Genomic DNA, 20000 nt, shown 5'->3' on the forward strand with positions numbered 1-20000 from the left:
GCAATACTGTTGTATGCTATTTGAATTTCACCCTTACTTGAGATTTTTGCAAGAGAATTATTGCTATGAAGAGTTATTTTATAGTTATTATTTGCTAATCATTATACTTGAGAATGTGTCACGGGAGGGGTTTGGCCTTTAAAGTTAATAATTATCATTACGGGAGACATAATTTACGAGAGAGTTTGGAGATATTTCATGGGAGATTATTCAATAATATTACAGATAATTATTCAAGGAGAATTATTACAATGAATTAATGGGAGAAGTCTTGTGTTAATTATTTGTTGAGTTTTTGTAACTTTGGAGAATATTTTCAGTGATTCACGGGGATGAGTTTTGCTGAATCTTGATGAATCTGACTGAATCTTGGTGAATTGTGTTGAATTTTGCTGAACCTTTGCTGAGTATTTTGCTGAATTTTTGGAGAATGGACGAGCATTAACATTGGTGATATTTTTTGTACTGATACTGATGATTTTGATGATAGCAATTTTTTTTGGTGATTTTGTGATAATGATATTTCTGATACTGATTTTTTTTTTTATACTAATACGTGGGTGCCGTAATGCTGTCAAGGGAGGTGAAATCTTTTTTGAATTTGGGAGGAACTAACAACACATTATTTTAGTTTTTTTTTTTTCCTTTTTTTTATGAGTTCAGCAGATAATTGCTTGACATCTAGTGAGTTACGGGAGATAGTTAATGGTGCCGTTTTTGATTTTTCTTTTCTCTTTTTTTGGAAATTAGCCATCGCTGACACAAGTTTTTTTACCAAGGTGAATTTGAATTTATTTTTTCTCTCCAGTTGGGTGTGGATATTTTTTAATGTCTCAGTTCATGACTTAGAGTCCTTGTTCGGGAACGTGTTCGTGTTTTAGCTATTTGATGCTATAGAGTAATATATGGGAGAATTTTTGCACGTTTGAATGCATACATAATGGCACTACATTTCTTTCTCTGGATATTTGTTGTTCCAGAAATGTGAGTTTTCTTGCACAATACCCTTGTCGTATTTGTGACAAATTTGTGAGAGATAGGAAACTTGGTTAAGTTTTCTAGTGGCTTATGTCGTAGTGCATATGGAGAAGTCTTTGCTTAGACACTGTGAGTTGGGAATTCAGTTATAATGACTTGTGGCACGTTGGTGATTTTTTCTAGAATTTTCTAGACAGTTTTATATGCCGAGTTTTTACCTTTTTTTTAGCAGTCATGCTAAACGGAAAGAGTTTTTTATAGTTTTTACTATAACATTGAGTTATTCTCTGGAGAATTGGAGAGAATTAGATTGATATAATTGAGATATATTATTTTGGGGAGATAATTGGAGGTATATATTATTTTGGAGTTATGATTTTGAGATATAATATATGGGAGATATATTTTTGGCCATTTTAATATTTGCCAATGTGATGAGAGCTATGTTTAGTTCAATTATTTTGCAGCCATCTTGTTGCAAATGGAGACACATATTTGGAGATTATGGGGCAATATTTGTGAGTGAGTGAGTTAGTTGCCTTGAGTGCACATTTTTTGGAGATATATTTTGGAGCCTTGTTTTGTTCCACATGGAGTTATTGGGGGAAATAGAGGTAAATATTTTGTATTTGCCGAAATAGAGGTGATTATTCTCTATTCCTGGAGTGGTGTCTTTTTTTTACTGACATGTGGCTATTAGAGAAATAAGAGAATAATATATGGGGTTGGTTATTAACCAAATGGAGGAAAATATTTTTATAACCGGAGTGGTGTTATTAATATGGTGTCTCATAATGGAGTTGGAATTAATCTTTGCGGGTAACCCTTTTTTTTGTGGTTATGGAGTATTTTTTTGAGCAAAGAGGAGATTTCTGAGGTTTCTCTTTTTTGATTTCGTGTCTATTTAGAGGCGAGTGGCATTACTGCATTACGAGTCATTTGGAGATGTGTGCATTTTTTATGTTCACAAGTGTGTTATTCTTGGAGAAATATAATTTGGGGAAAAAAAGTCATGTTGAGAGAATAAGTCTTAGAGACAAATTTTTGAACACATTAGTCATATCCTGGAGTTAATTCTGTGAAATGTGTCAGTTAGACCTTTTTTCTAGAGAATCATGAGTTTCCAAACTTTATGTGTCTGACTAGACAGTTTTGTGCTGATGTTAGAACATACGTCCGCAGGCGATTTTTCTGCTGACAAGCGATGTGATGAGCGCTGTGCTGTTTCTTTTCTTCTGATGGTGACAGATCAGAATTTTTGCAATATATGGAAATGTTGGCTATAGCATTTCACGAAAGCGCATGTGTGAGAAGTTGCTTTCTGGCAAATTCCGTGGCTTTACATGGAGCATTTCTTGGGAAAAGCGCGGGGAGTTATGCATATTATACATGTATTATGTATTTTGTGATTGGGGAAATCTTCTTGTGATCATCTTTTTTTTTATTGTTTTTCTTCCTTTTCCTATGAGAGATATGGTTTGGGGATTAAGTTTAAGTAGCATTTCTTTTTTGGACGGGAGATTTCATTTACCGGGAGATGTAATATTTCTGGGGTTGCTGTTTACGTAAAATGGGAGTTTGACATTAAGTCTCATTGTGATTAGTTATTGAGCAGTAAAGGGGTTTTTGCTGTTAAAAGTTGGAGATTTTTGCTGATTTTTGTGGGGGGTTGTTTAAATGTCAGAACTTAAGAGAACATTTTTGGGTCTGGGTGTTACGCGATTCTTTTTTTTCTTGGGCTTATTACGATTTTTTTTCTTTTTTTTTTTTTGTGGAGCACATTCGAGTTCGAAATGTGAGTGCAGAATTCCGTGGAGTTGCTGTGATTTCTGAGTTGTGTGTGCTGATGTGCGAGTTTGGAGAATTGAGTTGGAGAACTTGATGTTTTTTTTTTCTTAGAGAGTTGTGATAATGACTTGTCATTTTAGTAGTCATATTTAAGGGAGTTAATTGGGAGACGTTCAGTTAGTATTTCTGACCTTTTTGAGATCATTGTTTGATAGAGGTAGTATGTTTGGGTTAATTTTCTTAGATTGACCAAAGACTTGACTGACATACTAACACACACCCAAAAAAAGTCGTTCCCCGACGCCAGCAAGACGTCCACCAGCCGTGAAGAGAGGTTGCTGCCATGTTGTCCAGGGTGATTACAAGTATTTCCATGATGGGTGATCGCGAGAATTCTACAGCGTGTTTTTTGGGGATCTACAAGAAGCCGTGAGAGTCTTCTACGATGAGGGAGGCATTCCGTCTTCCTACAGTTGCTACAGCCTGCTATAGCCTGTTGCTGTCTGTTCAGCTAGTTGCAGACAAGCGAAGAGGGATATTCAAGAATCCTAATGCAGAAAATATGAGAGAAAATGCGTCTTGTGTTATTGGGAGATTAAAGCGTGATAAGACTTTATTTTATAATGCCAGAGACGTGCAGTTTTACTTATTTTATTTTAAGCCGGCCAGTGTTTTGTATTATATAAGCAATTTTGCTAGGCGGGGGCTAGCATATAGGTGGCCGAGCAATCTGTAAGGCCTAGGGATTTTGATTAATAATATATTGTTCGTGCGTTCTCTGTGACCTATGGAATGTGGAGAACAGTGCAGAGGTAACGACCTGAGAGTAGCTGATCAAGAGATTCTAGGGGATGGCTGAGGATAAAAATGCTTAGTTCGTCGAGTCAATGTACGACAGTTTATGAACTCTTCTCAAAGTGCCTTTGTGAAACTAGACGCAGCTAGAACCGCGAGGCGCTATCGAACTGTGTATTCGTATGTGCGTGTGCGCCTCTTCTATTCATAATGTATCACTAGCCAAGTCTATGGGACAAGACCTTGCACAGAGATTCGCGGGAGGAAGGCAAAGCCACGATGGCAGATGCCAAAGTGTTTTTATTTATCAGTGAGTGATATTCGGTTGGGAATAATGGGTAAGTGTTACCTTTACTTTAGCCAAAGGGGATGGCTTGTTTGATATCTTGTAAGATGTTCCATTTTATTAACTTTGTCTTTAAACTTGTGTGTGTACTTACCGGGATGTGTTCTGTATCTTTGGAACAGACGGATCTGGAAATGCCGGGGGATAAAGGGTTCCCGGAGGGGTGTGGATTTTTGGGTGACTTGACATAGTAGTTTTTGAGTTAGTCTGTAAGACTGGATTACTTAGTTAATTGATTTAGTTATTCTTGTAAATACGTTATGTTATGATGCAACTCTCTTCATTTTCAATTACCTGTTAGAATGGAGAGAGAGAGAGAGAGAGATGGAGAGAGAGAGAGAGAGAGGAGGGTGATTCCTTGGAGGAGAGAGAGAGAGAGAGATAGGTTGTGTGTGTAATGGAGTCATGGGGTCTGCCTTCCGTTTCGTTGTCCACGCTTACCTTATGAATACTGGGGTTCTTCCCCCCCCCCCCCATGTTATAGTGGTGTCAGCGGTTAAGAGGGGATATAAAAGTTTTTTTTTGGTCTTTTCTATGCCTAGGAACGCCAATGTAGAGATGGGTGGCCAGTTAGAAAATAAAAGGGTTCGTGACTTAGCGCTAGTTTTCGAACGACAAAGCTTTGTGGGATTGTGGAAAATCTGGGAACCTCAGAGTTCCAGAGTCCATTTCTTAACTGGGGGAAAAATGCCATCTGTCCTGGCTCTCTCTCTGTCTCTCTCTCTCTCTCTCTCTCTCTCTCTCTCTCTCTCTCTCACACACACACCACTCACAGCTGCAATCAAACAGGTTGTTCCTTCTGAATCTCCCACGAACATGAAGTATTCTGGAACAGCTGTTCTTGGAAGGTCCAGATGGCTAGAAATGGTGGCTTAATTATTCTCTACTCATCAAGAAGGTTTTATATATATATATATATATAATATATATATATAATATATATATATATATATATATATATATATATATATACATATATATATATATATATATATATATATATTATATATATTCATATATATATAAATATATATATATATTATATACTATATATATATATATATATATACTTATATATATATATATTATATATATAATATATGCTTAAAATCACGTAGATACACGTGACTTCATGAAATAAGCGAAAATACCACAGGAAAATGATGGCAGAAATCAAGCGCTTGCGTCTTTACTAAGATTTTGTCAAGGAACGAATGAAGTGCAGTTGGAAAGAAAGTTATCAGGTAAACAAAAAGATCAAGAATAGCAGATGGTTAATAATTGGTTAAAAGTGTAATAATCAAAATAGCGATAATCTAGGATTATCGGATATCACACGGTCACAATTTTAAACAGATTTAACCCTAACAGAAACTACAACGTATCCATATAGTCCAAAACATGTAAAAACTGAATATATTAATTTGGTTGCTTATATTTATCTACAACTTTTTTCATTATGAAGGCATCGAGTTTAAATAAACCAAGACTTAAATTTAGAACATTTCCATTATTTTATTTGATGAAACAAAGATTCAGTGATATTCATTTTAACTGTGTCATCACATGGGATTAAGGCTCTTGCTTGATTCCAGTAAATAGGAAGATCTAAATCTCTCATATGTACGAATAATGCATTCAATATTTGCCTAGTTCTCATAATATATTGATGCTGTTTGAGACGTTGTGAAGAGATTTACCGGTTTGTCCATAATAGACTTTAGCACACTTTTTGCAAGGAATTTTATATATGCAGCCGGGAAGATCTTTGGGACAATTTTTCATTACTAACTCTTGACATTTATATTACTGAAAACAACATTTGTGTTAAAAAGCTTGAAAATTCTAGGAATTTCTAAAAACCTTTCATCATAGGGTAATTTTAGAATGTTATGCTTACTAAATTCAAGTTTGTCATTAGTTGAATAAAATGTTTTTCTAGCTCTTTTCCATGCCACATCTACAAAAGTCCTTGGGTATTTAAGTCTCAATGCAATATCATAAATAGTTTTAATCTCATCGTCAATAAACTGCGGGCTACAGACACGTAAAGGCCTTAGGAACATACCAGAAAAATCAGAGAATTTAACATTTTGATGGTGAGTGGATAGCAATGAACAAAAGAGGCAATGTTAGTTGATTTTCGAAAGACTGAAAAAGTGAAACTTATATAATTTCTATGAACAGTTACATCAAGAAAATTCAAATTACAATTTCTTTCTTCCTCTACGGTAAATTTTATAGAAGGGACTAAATTATTGAGATTATTAAGGAATTCCTGGAGATTTTCGTGAACTGGCCAAATACAGAAAATATCATCCACATATCTAAACCAAATAACTTTTTTGGCGCAAAATTCTTGGTAGGAGTTTTGTCTCAAAAAATTCCATGTAAATATTGCTAAGGACAGTAGATAAGGGATTACCCCGTAGCCATGCCAAACTTTTGTACAAAAAATTCTCCATTAAAACAAAATTTTGCTTTAATGGGGAATTTTGTGTGTGTGTGTATATATATATATATATATATATATATATATATATATATATATATATATATATATATATATATATATATATATATTATAATTAACTTTAAACTGTTACATGGTCCAAATGCATCAATTATGGCTTGTGTTTATTTGTGTTAATTATGTTAATGTTCTGTGATAACCTAAATAGAATTAAATTTTCTTTTTTTATGTATAATTAGACATACATAGGTATATATATATATATATATATATATATATATATATATATATATATATATATATATATATATATATATATATATATATATATATACATACATATATATATTCAATCTCTATCCACGTTTAAACCATTTACCATTCATAAAAAAAATAATCATGCTATATATTGACCCCACCCTGACAATTTGAAGATATCAAGTCAATATTAACCTTATTCCCCCATTGACGTAAGGTCATATTACCCCCCAAATTGACCCCAGTCAGGTGATGAACAAGTCAGGATTGAAGATCAAATGGATCTCTCTCTCTCTCTCTCTCTCTCTCTCTCTCTCTCTAAATCTATATATGCATTTATTTATATATTTCTGCACCTTACCATCCTATAGATTACAAGCTTCTCCCATCTTGCAGAAATGGTAAAATCCTGTCTTGCCAGATGGCTAAAGAGATGAGAGAGAGAGAGAGAGAGAGAGAGAGAGAGAGAGAGCTACTACTATGCTACGACACGGCTCTTCCTCCACTCGAGTTACACTTAAAAACGAGCTCTTTTCTTACGAAATGGAAAGTTCATTCGACTTTGTTTATGTTATCTTTTTTATTTTATTTCTTCTCAGTGTGATGTTTCATTTCTTTTAATGTTTTTGCAATGTTTTTATTTATTTATTTATTTTGGTTTGTGTTTTGTGTCGTATGTCCAGCTATTCTTATATTGCATTTTTTGTCTATGCTTTGTTTATTTGTATCTTTTTGTCTTCGTTCGTTGGCTGGTTTGAATACTCATTTGATTTGTTTGTTTTGGTTTCCATTATTGTTTGTAATCATATATATATATATATATTATATATATATATATATATATATATATATATATATATATATGTATATATATATATATATATATATATATATATATATATATATATATAGATATATATATATATATATAAACACACACACACACACACACACACACACACACATATATATATATATATATATATATATATTATATATATATATATATATATATATATATATATATATATATATATATATATATATATATATATATATATATATATATATATATATATATATATATGTATATATATATCTATATATATATAATATATATATATATATATATATATATATATATATAATATATATATATACACACAAACACACCTTGATTCATTATCTGGAAAAAGACCAAATCTTGGGACTAAGTGGTAGTTGATTATCTTTACATAAATGGATGTCTGGAAATATATTTGCATGATATATTTATCAGAATGGTGATTTAAAACGTAGGCAGGATCGTTAGGATACTAAGCAAAAATATTAGATCAGAGAGAGAGAGAGAGGAGAGCGTAGAGAGAGAGAGAGAGAGAGGAGAGAGCGCGAGAGAGAGAAGAGAAGAGAGAGAGAGAGATCCCAGCATTGTTAAGTTTAAGGAGAGGAAAAATATATTTTTTGGGGTTAAGGACAGTAAAAACATTCTCTTAATATTTTTAATTTAAGGACATTTTGCCATAATGAACAAAGGTACTTTTTTTACTGAAGATCGAAAGATATATTTATTGGAAAGTGATGGAAAACTTTTTTATGCTGAAGATAAGATATAATTATTAGAAAGTGGCTCTGAAGACATATATTGCTTGAGATTGTGGGTTAAGATTCGAATGAAATAGAAAAAACATTTGACTGACTTAAGAGCGATGAGCAACTGATTATTATTGCTAGCAAGATTTGAACAAAACAGGTGTAATACGAGAATTAAAATGTCTTATACCTCAGCAAACAACTCCTCCAAGAAATGATATATGAATTCTATACAGAACTCCTCACTGTTTGAGATGAAATGCAACAAACTTCGAGGATTATTCTTTGTGGGAAATTGCAATTTATAAGTTCGTGTTGCAGATAGTTTTTATATGAAAGGTAAAAGTCTATTTATGTTTTCTGAAAAAAGAATTTGAATTCGTAAAACTGATAGACTATAACCAAGAACGAAATATATTTAAAGGTTCAACTAATGGAGTCGTTTGATATCAATTTATTAGTGAGGGTGGTGTACTAAAAGGGGATATTTTGTCACCTTTACTGTTTGTCCCTGATATAGATTTTATTATGTCTAAAAAGTTGTTGGAGATGGAAAAGTACTTTTATATTGTAGTAGATAGGCAAACCCTGCCCATTTCTTGCCCACGACCAGAGGATGATGAGAGACTACGTGAGGAGAACTGAAAGTAGTGAGAGATTCCCAATGATGGATAATTATAGCTCCTGTAAATAAAGGAAGGGACTGTTACTGAGAAAAAACCTCTCTCTCTCTCTCTCTCCTCTCATCTCTCATTAATCTATTACCCGAAGGAAAACATAGCACGCTACGCTTAAATTGCCAGGAACATAACCCGGGACGGTCTAAAGATTCCGAGATTCTTAGGGCATGATTAATAACGTGAGTAATTACATTCTCTGGACGCATCTGGCATCCGAAACTTTCCGCCACCTCTGTTTAAACTCTCTCTCTCTCTCTCTCACTCTCTCTCTCTCTCTCTCTTAATGTATTACAAGGAGGAAAGATAGCACTCATAAACTGCCTAAAATGTTGTCGGGGTTGGTGCAAGGAGCCCGAAATAATAAGGACGCGGATTAATATGCGTCGCTAATTACATTCTCACGGCAGCATCTTGGCATCGTCCCGGGGATGGATGGTTGCCGTTTCGAGACGCCCACGGGGTTGGTTCACGCGTATGAAAACGAGAGCTGTTACAAAGATGACCTAGGAATTTATGGTGGGGGTTTAGGATAGGAATCTGGATAAAGGTTGATGTATGTGTGTGTGTGTGTATATATATAGATATTCTTGTTGCAGCCCTCGGCACCCTATGATTAGTGTGACATGTTACTGTGTTTCTCTCTCTCTCTCTCGCCTCTCTCTCTCTCTCTCCTTCCTACATCACGTCCAACAAATCGCTGGCCCCCCGTCTCATTCCCTGTTGATCCCTCACCCCAAAAAAAACATGTGACAGGGTTCCAAAAACGCCCATTTCCGCTCTTAAACAAAACAGCCGTCGATTCTGAGTGGTCGTATTTTGCCCACTCCTTTTAATAACTCTGGAGTCACTTGGGCTGCCGTGTGTCTTATTGTGACCCGCTGCTTCTCTTATCAGGTTCTTTGTGATGAAGTCCGTTTTTTGGGAGTTTGTGTGGTGCGAGATATTTTTTTTTTTTATCTCTTTGACGTTTTGGATTCGAACTGCCCTTGATCTGATTATAAAGTGGTGTCCATATTTTGCAAGGAGTTACAGGGAGTTACAAGGATTAGGATGTCTCAAAGACATGTTAGTCCATCCAAAGAGAAGACATCGTGCGCTCACTTATCTGTAGGAGCATGGTTTTACCGTTCATTCACAGTGTCCTCCTAATGATTCTGTCTAGCTTTCTTTAAAAACTTTTTCCACACTGTTGCTGTTTACAACTTCTGGTGGCGGAGAGAGAGAGAGAGAGAGAGTAGAGAGAGAGCGAGAGAGAGAGAGAGAGAGAGAGAGAAGTGAGGTGTTGAGAGAGGTTGGACAGCCTAGATGAAAGAGAGCAAAGGAAAATGTTGATTATTACTGCCACCTTTCATTTGTATAAGCAATATTATCGGCAGTAGCAGTAGTAATTGACGTGATTTGCCTTTGGACCGGCCCCTACCAACCCCAGCAGTAGTAGTAGCAGTTACTGGTATTTGCCTTTGGACCGGCTCCTATCAATCCTTGCAGGGCTAGCAATAGTTGTAGAATTTGAAACGACTCCTATGTTTATAGTAAGAATAAACATCCTAGATATGTCTTAGAACGGCTCTCAATAAAATCCTAATGGTCGTAGGCATTAGTCTCAGTAGCCTAGATTCGCCTTTGGATCGACTGCCTCGTGTCTCTCGAGCATCAGCTGACCTGTGGCTTCAGTAGACGTCGGATCAAATTGAAGACGCCGTTTCCTGCAGGACTTTTCATTTCCTGAACGCGCCTTTATCTCTCTGGGGTATTTACTCTACTACTGCGTGTGGTGTCTGAGACGAGAGAGAGAGGAGAGAGAGAGAGAGAGAGAGAGAGAGATGGCCGTTTGGAAATCAGACTTCCAAGTAATGAGAAAGAGGGAAGAGCAGAAGGTCAGGGAACTGGTCCTCAAGCCTGAATTGGGGAACCGTATCCGTGGACTTGGGACGGTCTCAAGTCCGACTTGAGCTAATGTCAAATCTGACTTGTTGAAATGACAGATTAAACACAGTGTTTAATCTGCCATTCCAGTTATCAAGTCAACGTGAGATTGAGTTTCTTTTAAGAAACTCACGACGTCAAATTAATCTCTCTCTCTCTCTCTCTCTCGTCATTTCAAGCAAATTAAATAAATTTACAAAAAAAACTGTCATTCGGTTTGGATGGGATAAAAAAAAAAAAAAACATCCATAAATTCGAGATATTTCCTGACTGAATTTCCGAACCCAAGATTACATTCTGAATTACATTACAGTTCTCGGAAAGCAAGTGTAAAAAATAATCTAGAACTGTATTTTTGTAATGCGTTTACAGTTACCTGTAATGAAGAGTGTAATACTTGAAGGATTAGGTGGATCCTGCTTATAAGCTTCTGTCACTAAATAGCGGTTTACTTTCAGTTTCTAAACAGCTGTTTAGTATCAGAATATGAAAGACAACTATAACAGCTGTTTAGTACATAGTTTAAAAATTAACTAAACGGCTTTTTATGGTTCAATTTTCTAAACACCTGTTTAGTATATATATAAAAATGATCAACCATTATAATGGTCCCAAGTCAGACTTGATACTGTCCCAAGTCAGGCCTGAGATTGTCCCAAGCCCACGAGGACCTAATTCAGACTTGCCAAAGTGCCAATGATCGCTGCCTTCTGCATCTCCCCTCTTTCTCATTATTGAGCTAATTTACAAATCCTTCGAGTGACTGGGGAAGGATTCAGTCGAAGGATTACTTCTAAGTCTGTCGTAGGATATTAGTATGCATGAGATACAAGGGTGACAGGATGTGGGAGGGTACCCATATGTCTTTATTATTATTATTGTTAATGCTATTATTATTATTTATTATATTATTATTATTATTTGTGAAGTTGTTGATTACATAATGATAATTGCTACTTATTTATTATTATTATTATTATTATTATTATTAGTATTACGTATTATTATTATTATTATTATTACTTATTATTATTATTATTATTTTATTATTATTATTATATTGTTTAAAAAATATCCATAAATAAATAAAAATATATTTCTTTGTAAAAATATAAAAACAAAGACTTTCGAACACCGTTCTCATCAGTGCCACCCCGTTAAAATGTAATGAAGAGGATAGTTTCCCTCTGAAGAGCATCTAAAAGGTGGGCGGGGTGAGAAAATAATAACAGCCCATCATCGAATGTGCTGGTTCATGTTTTAGATAATCCCAAACTCAAGAGGCAGTTGCGCCAACCTCCTCGATCTCCGAACCTGCGAAGTTGATCCTGCTGCACTGCATAGGTGCCATAGCCGGAAACATCGGCTGGGACGTCGGCTATCTGGAGAGAGAGGGGAAGAGGAAGCAGAGCATCAGGGTTCACATGGTCAACGTCAGTTTAAAATTAATTTCTTTTAAGTATTGCCTGGCAATGAAACTGTTTATAAAAGGGTCTTCATTGGTAAACGACTTATTATCCTCAAAAGATATTCACATGTTTATAGCGGCGCCTTCAACTAGTCTTCTCACGTGAGAATCGTCGCTTTTAAAGATAATTTGTGCACCATCCCAATTGATTCTGTGGTCTAAATTAAAACTGTGAGCCACCAAAGCGCTGCCCTGTGCATGAAGATCATAGGCTCTTCTGTGTTCCCTGAATCTGACCTCTAATCCCCTACCACTTTCCACGTAGTAACAACCACTGCAATTGAGTCATAAGGTCACATCACACAAGAGTTGTGTCTTTCCAACAAGTAAATATATGTATATGTGTATACATATATATTTATATATATGTATGCACACACACACACACACACACACACATATATATATATATATATATATATATATATATATATATATATATATATATATATATATTAAATATATATCTATATATTTGATATATATACATATATATATATATATATATATATATATATATATATTATATATATATATATATCATGCATATAAATTGTCTGATATAAATATAAAAAAACTCAAGTCTGAAAATATAATGACAAAAGATCTTTGAATGTATTTACAGACTGCAGTTGACAGACATAAATAAGAATTATATTTACAAACGCAATTCGTCAACAATAGAAGGTGTTTCTATTATGATCTCTCTGGGGATTATGTTCAATATAAAGAAAAAAAGATGTTACGACAATAATTAAATATGTTCTATTATGATCTCTCGGGGGATTATGTTCAAAATGAAAGAAAAAAAAAAGATAATACGAGGGATATTAAAAGAGTTGCATTGACGTAATCCTGCCGGTTATAGACGCTTATCCGCTCTGAAAAATCTTTTAGCAAATTTGTTGAATAATTGTAGAGGGGGAAAATGAATTATTTTTAGATTTAAATTCGTCCCAAGAAGAGTACGATTTTCATTTGTTTTGCTTGTTTAAACATTTGTTTTGGAAGATTATACAAAACCTATGCGTTGATTTTTGTTAAAATATCCAGTATGTGGATCACGTTCTTGAACGACAACTCAAATTTGGGGGAGATTTGAATATAATTATGTATATAAAGTGACTATTTTTTGTGGGGGGGACAGATCTTAGTAACCAAAATCAATAATCAGTCCTGAACCATATGTCAAGCTTGCTTAACCCCTAAAGTGCAGGTAAGTGCGAGTAGATAAGTGATTAGACTTCAGATTAGAAGTGGAAGTATACCAAATGTAAGAGAATGCTTTATACTAGAAGTTTAGCAAATATATGTGAATACTTTAAAGTAGACGTTAAAGTATAGCAAATATAAGTGAATACTTTAAAGTAGACGTTAAAGTATAGCAAATACGAGTGAATATTTTAATTAGAAGTTAAAGTATAACAAATAGAAGTGAATACTTTAATTTAAATTAGAAGTCAAAACATAGCAAATAGAAGATTGACCAACTCCCAACAACCGTGAAATACGATTCCTCGCTAAAAAAAAAAAAAAAAAAAAAAAAAAAAAAAAACAGATTTAATAAAACAATTCCCAGAGTAAAAGCAACTCGAGTGGAATGAACAAATAGTTTTAAGTAAAATATATATATATATATATATATATATATATATATATATATATATATATATATATATATATATATATATATATATAATATATATATATATATATATATATATATATATATATATATATATATATATATATATATATATATATATATATATATATAAAGTCACCCTTTCAAACAAGATAAATATATTATTACATTTATCCTGAGTTATACTTTTTATCATGAGACTTTGAAAAACGTAATATCAAGTTTTCCTGCCCTGTGATTTACCTCCTTTTTTTTTTTATTTTTTTATATATATATTCTCTGTCCCCACCCACACGTTGACCTTTGTGAAGGAGGTCAGATTCCACAAGGAATCTGACCTCCTTCACACACATATATATATAAATATATATATATATATATATATATATATATATATATATATATATATATAATGAATATAAATTGTCTATATAAATATAAAAAACTCAAGGCGGAAAATATATTTACAAAAGATACATTGAATGTCTCTACAGACTGGCAGTTGACAGACATAATGAGAATTATATTTACAAACGCAATTCGACAACAATAGAAGGTGTTTCTATTATGATCTCTCGGGGGATTATGTTCAAAATTTAAAAAGGATATTACGAGGGATATCAAAAGAGTTGCATTGACGTAATCCTGCCGGTTATAGACGCTTATCCGCTCTGAAAAATCTTTTAACACATTTTTTGAATAATTGTAGAAGGGGAAAAGGAGTTTAGATTTAAATTCGCACGATTTTCATTTGTTTTGCTTGTTTATTTGATTTGGAAGATCGTACAAAAACCTGTGCGTGGATTTATGTTAAAATTATACCAGACGTGGACCTCGTTCTTGACAACAAATGATTCAATTTTTGGCAGAGATATGAATTTAATTATGCATAATAAGAAACTATTTTTTGGGGGAGGGGGAGCTGGAGATCAAATTTGGTAACGAAAAATCAATAATTAGTCTGAATCATATTTTCTAACTTGCTTAACTCTTAAGTGCAAGTAAGTGGAAGTGAATAAGTGACTAGACTTTAAATTAAAAGTTAAAGTATAGCAAATATAAGTGAATATTTTAAAGTAGAAGTTAAAGTATAGCAAATAGAAGTGAATATTTTAAATTACAAGTCGAAACATAGCAAATAGAAGTTGGACCAACTCCAACAACCGTGAAATACGATTCCTCACTTCACAAAAAAAAAAAAAAAAAAAAAAACAAAAAAAAAAAAAAAAAAAATTAATAAAACAAAATTCCCAGAGTAAAAGCAACTCGAGAGGACTGCCCGCACATGAATAGGCGGTGTTGAATCAGCTTGCAACTGCAGACTCGGTAAATAAGGGAAGGAATTAGCAGGAGTGATAACAATGGGTAGATGAAGAAAGAGCAGTAAAGTTTGAATGAGAGGGGAAATCAACTGGCGATGCCATTTGGAGAGGTGGAACAATGGCGCCGGTTCTGAATGAAATTGGGGAATGAGGTGAAACTTGATATTCTTAGTGTAATATATAAATATGAGGAGAGAGAGAGAGTCCCTTATGAATGGTTTCACCCGGAAGGCGTTTTGATTTATTGCTGAGAGGATGTTCATCGTACTGAACTTTCTCTCTCTCTCTCTCGTCTCTCTCTCGTCATTAATGATGTCAGATATTAAGTAATCTATAACTGCCATAAAAAATCTCTCTCTCTCTCTCTCATCTCTCTCGTCTCTCTCTCTCTCTCTGAAGATGATGCAAGTACCTTGAGCTCTCATTAGTCAACCCGAAGATACACAAAGGTATAAATACACACAAACACCGTCATTCTTCACATCTGAGTTTCAATAAACACAAAAAGACACCCCCGAGTAATGCTGCAGACGAGATCCAATTGCCAATATCCTAATGAACACTCCTCCCCCTCCCGACCACTTCGAAACATTTCCTGGGAAAAAGTGCGACGCAGCAGCATCGTGAGCTTTCATTTGTTTGATGGGCGTTCCCCTGAGGGTTGCCAGACGGCGCTATTATTGGTAACGAGGAATGTTTCTGGCAACTCTTGATGCAAAGGTTTGGATGTGGGAAGCGGGAAGGGATTCCTCAGAAGACGTAGTAGAACAAAACTGTCTTCAATTTCAAGCTTCCAAAGGTTATGGTGCTCATTAAGATGAAGCGAAAGTTGAGGGGAATAAAGAAAGAAGAGATCTCGTTTATTAACCAAGTAAAACAAATGCACGATCATGGCTAACTTTAACCTTAAATCAAATTAAAGCTACTGAGGCTAGAGGGATGTAATTTATCATGTTTGATGACTGGAGGGTGGGTGCTCAACGTACCAATTTGCAGCCCTCTAGCCTCAACGTGAAACACCTTTTTCTGACCTTTTTAAACGCTTTTCATAGACCTATCCTACCCCCCCCCCCCCACCGCCCCACAACAAGAACAGCAATGACAAAAACAACGAAAGTAGTCTAGGCTTACTCCCCGAGTAAGAGACAAGTAATGAGTGGAATGCCTTTTTAATATCTAATTAGCTGATGTGTTTAAATAGGTCAGATGATCATTAGCAAATGAAAGGGGTTTGACCAAAGTGCTAATTACAACTAATCGGCTTTCAAATAGGTATCATTTACTCACGCTAATTAGCGGTTAATAAGTGTGTTATGAATCTCGTTAGTAGCCCAAATATTTAATGAATATATTTAATGGATCTGCAAAGGTACACAGATTGTGACAATGGGTTAAGGGAAGGATTTATTTCATAAATATGCAAATGGAAATATATTGAAAGTTTAGAATATAGAGAAGAATTCAATGATTAAAAGAGAATAAATGTTGTGATGAGTAAATTAATGTATATTTAAATAGATTATTGGAAAAAAAGGAAAAAAAATTAACGAAAGAGACAGATTTCATAGCTGATATAAAGAAAATGAAACTAATAACTACATAGATAAACGTACAAGGAAATAAATGACCTATGAATTGACGAAAGACATCCAGAGAGAGAGAGAGGAGAGAGAGAGAGAGAGAGTTTTTATCCCAGTCATCAACTTTGAGAATTGAAGTGGCAGCCATTGAGAAAGGCAGTTAAAAATCACCTTCTTGCTAATGAGTTGCAATAAAATTTCACCCTTGTGGAGTTGAATCTCCTCCAAGGATAGTTTCATACACGTATTATAAAAAATGTATGTCATCGACAATGTCTGTCTGGTATATTTTAATAATTATTCGCTTACATTTAATAATTTGTCACTCTATTTTTTATGTCATAATAACTGACTCTCTCTCTCTCTCTCTCTCCTCTCTCTCTCTCTCTCTCTCTCTCTTCATCTAGCAATGTTGACTGTCTCTCTCTCTCTCTCTCTCTCTCTCTCTCTCTCTCTCTCTCTTCATCTAGCAATGTGACTGCCTTCTCTCTCTCTCTCTGGGAACTGTGCGTTGAACTGGGTTTGAACGCTCCTCTTGAACGTAGTAGGTCCAGCGGGCCATTCTTGCAATAGTTGGACCTAACTTATGATTTATTACTTCAGAGGGTGGGAAATTATACTTGAACATAGGTCTAGCAGATCGTTTTTGCTAGAGGCGATGTTTTTCGCTCAGCTTGGGTGGAGCGTGGTACAATCATTATGGAGATGATCCGCTGGGCCATGTAATTAATCTAATTTTGGAAAGCATACCCCTACCTCACGTTATATCAGAAGACTTGTTAGATAATGATTTTGACGGTGTAATGCAAGCATCTGAAAGATTGAAACATGAAGTAACTACCTCAACTCAGGTACATTAACTTTCTACAAAATATCATTCAGAATTTAACGTTCATGACATTTACAGTAAAAAAAACCAATGTCAATGAGTTGGAGAGAACGGAGTGGACAAGATTAAGACTGAGTTCCCATTCTCTTGCTACTGAGGTTGGCCGTTGGACAGAAGGAGGGAGGGGCCGGTTACCTGTAGAGGAGAGGTTGTGTGTGTGTGTGTGTGTGGCCAAATACAAACTGAGCAACATGTAATCGAAGCATGCCCCAGGACCTACCAGATTCGGACTCAGTTTGATATCTCATCAGTGAGAGACTTGATGGTAGAAAGATCAGACTATGCAAATGTTTGTCATATCGCAAGCTTAATCTTGAATGTTTTCAAATGATAAGATGCAAACTCTCTCATTGTGCCTCGCCCAGCTGACTTCATTTTGTGTTACAATTTTAATGCATTGTTGCTATATGATATAGAATTGGATATTCTAAACAGCTCTCGATATGATCTCTTTTGTGTTACTTAAATAATTAATATAAATTATTGTTGCCATTTGTTTTGAATACAGTTCTTTTTCATTTTCTTTTTTCCTTTTTACGAATGTAATTTGTGAAATGAGTTTAGTATTTGGACCGTTGTGTAATTTCATAATATTGTATTTGATGTTTCTGTGGAGAATGGTCAATAAAATATCTATCTATCTATCTATCTATGATTAATCATTTCATTGGGTAGGAGCACTCTCTCTCTCCTCTCTCTCTCTCTCTCTCTCGGTAACAAACCAGCCATGAAAACCCATACCACCAGATTCGTCTGACAAGAGAAAGCCATCTCTTGTGCAAGAACCATTCTTGCTAGACTCAATGTCTACTTTATCATCCTCACTTATATCGTCACATCACTTGACCTTCTCTAAAAAAGTGTTTTCCTACACAATTCTCACCTCGGTTAATACATCAGTCTCTGTTTCATCAGTTTTGAGTTTGCCCTTCTGTGGAGACTTTTAAAACCCGGAGCTTGATTCGATGAGATTTTTGCACTAGACGCAACCGAGATTCTGCCATCAATTCAGCTGTTAATACTTGAACATTATCATAATTCAGTGCCAAAGGCGGATTTTTCAAGCAAGAAATCAATGCAGGTTTGACGGTTTTAGGTTAACGTTAGCGTTCATTTTCTTGCATATATTGATTGCACGGTGACCTCACCCATGGAACTGCAATTCTCCATTATATGTCAAAGTAGTATAATGATAATGAGTTTTGACCGTAAATATATCATCTAAGGCTTTCTTGTGATATTAAGCCGTATCCGTTATAGACTAATATAAATATTATATATATATATATATATATATATATATATATATATATATATATATATATATATATATATATATATATATATATATATATATATATATACATATATATATATATATATATATATATATATATATATATATATATATATATATATATATATATATATATATATATATATACATATGTATGTGTATATATAATTTACCCTCATTTCATTATATTTCAAAGCATTGTCGATATATTTCATAACCTTTTGACATTTAAATACGAATCTGAAGTATATTACTTAGTATCGGATCATGATACTATTACGGTTAAAGAAATTACGTGTGTTAAAATAGCGCATAATGATATATTTTTGTCTCATTGAAACAAGGCGTGATCAGGCTTCCAGCTTACTCGTGGGCATGTGGTAAAATAGCACACTGAATAATATATGTGTGTAAAAGTATGGTTTACATTTAACCAAAGTTGATGCTTGACAGAATATTAAGTTTAATTTCTAAGTACCATCATGATACTTTACTAAAAAGATAAAATAACTAGTTGAAATTTAAACATTTTATATCCTACCAAACTTTTTTTTTTCAGTAAAGTAAGGAAGGTGTTTTTTTTCCAGTTAAGTTTTTTTTTCAGTAAACCAAACTTTTAGCTATCAAACTTTTCCAATTAACACAAGTTTCCAAGTTTACTGTCCTGACAGCTCAGTACCTCTGTATAAAAGAAATAATAAAAAAAAAAACTATTCCTTTTAAGTGAATGAATAAGTATTGTACAACATCAGCTGATTTTATCATTATACATTCGTTGTATACACGAATTTCTTTATTATATCTAGATTCAACTTCAGGTTACTTGATCATATTTATAAAATGTATAACGTAACACCGTGTTTGCAAAAAGGTACCTCTAGTAAGGGGAGTTAGTCCCATCAGTACACCTCACGCGGTGCACTGTAGGCATTACTTAAAGTACCTACCTCCATTACTCATCCTAC

Source organism: Macrobrachium nipponense, chromosome 48 (genome assembly GCF_015104395.2).
Source record: "Macrobrachium nipponense isolate FS-2020 chromosome 48, ASM1510439v2, whole genome shotgun sequence".
In the NCBI taxonomy this organism is placed as follows: domain Eukaryota; kingdom Metazoa; phylum Arthropoda; class Malacostraca; order Decapoda; family Palaemonidae; genus Macrobrachium; species Macrobrachium nipponense.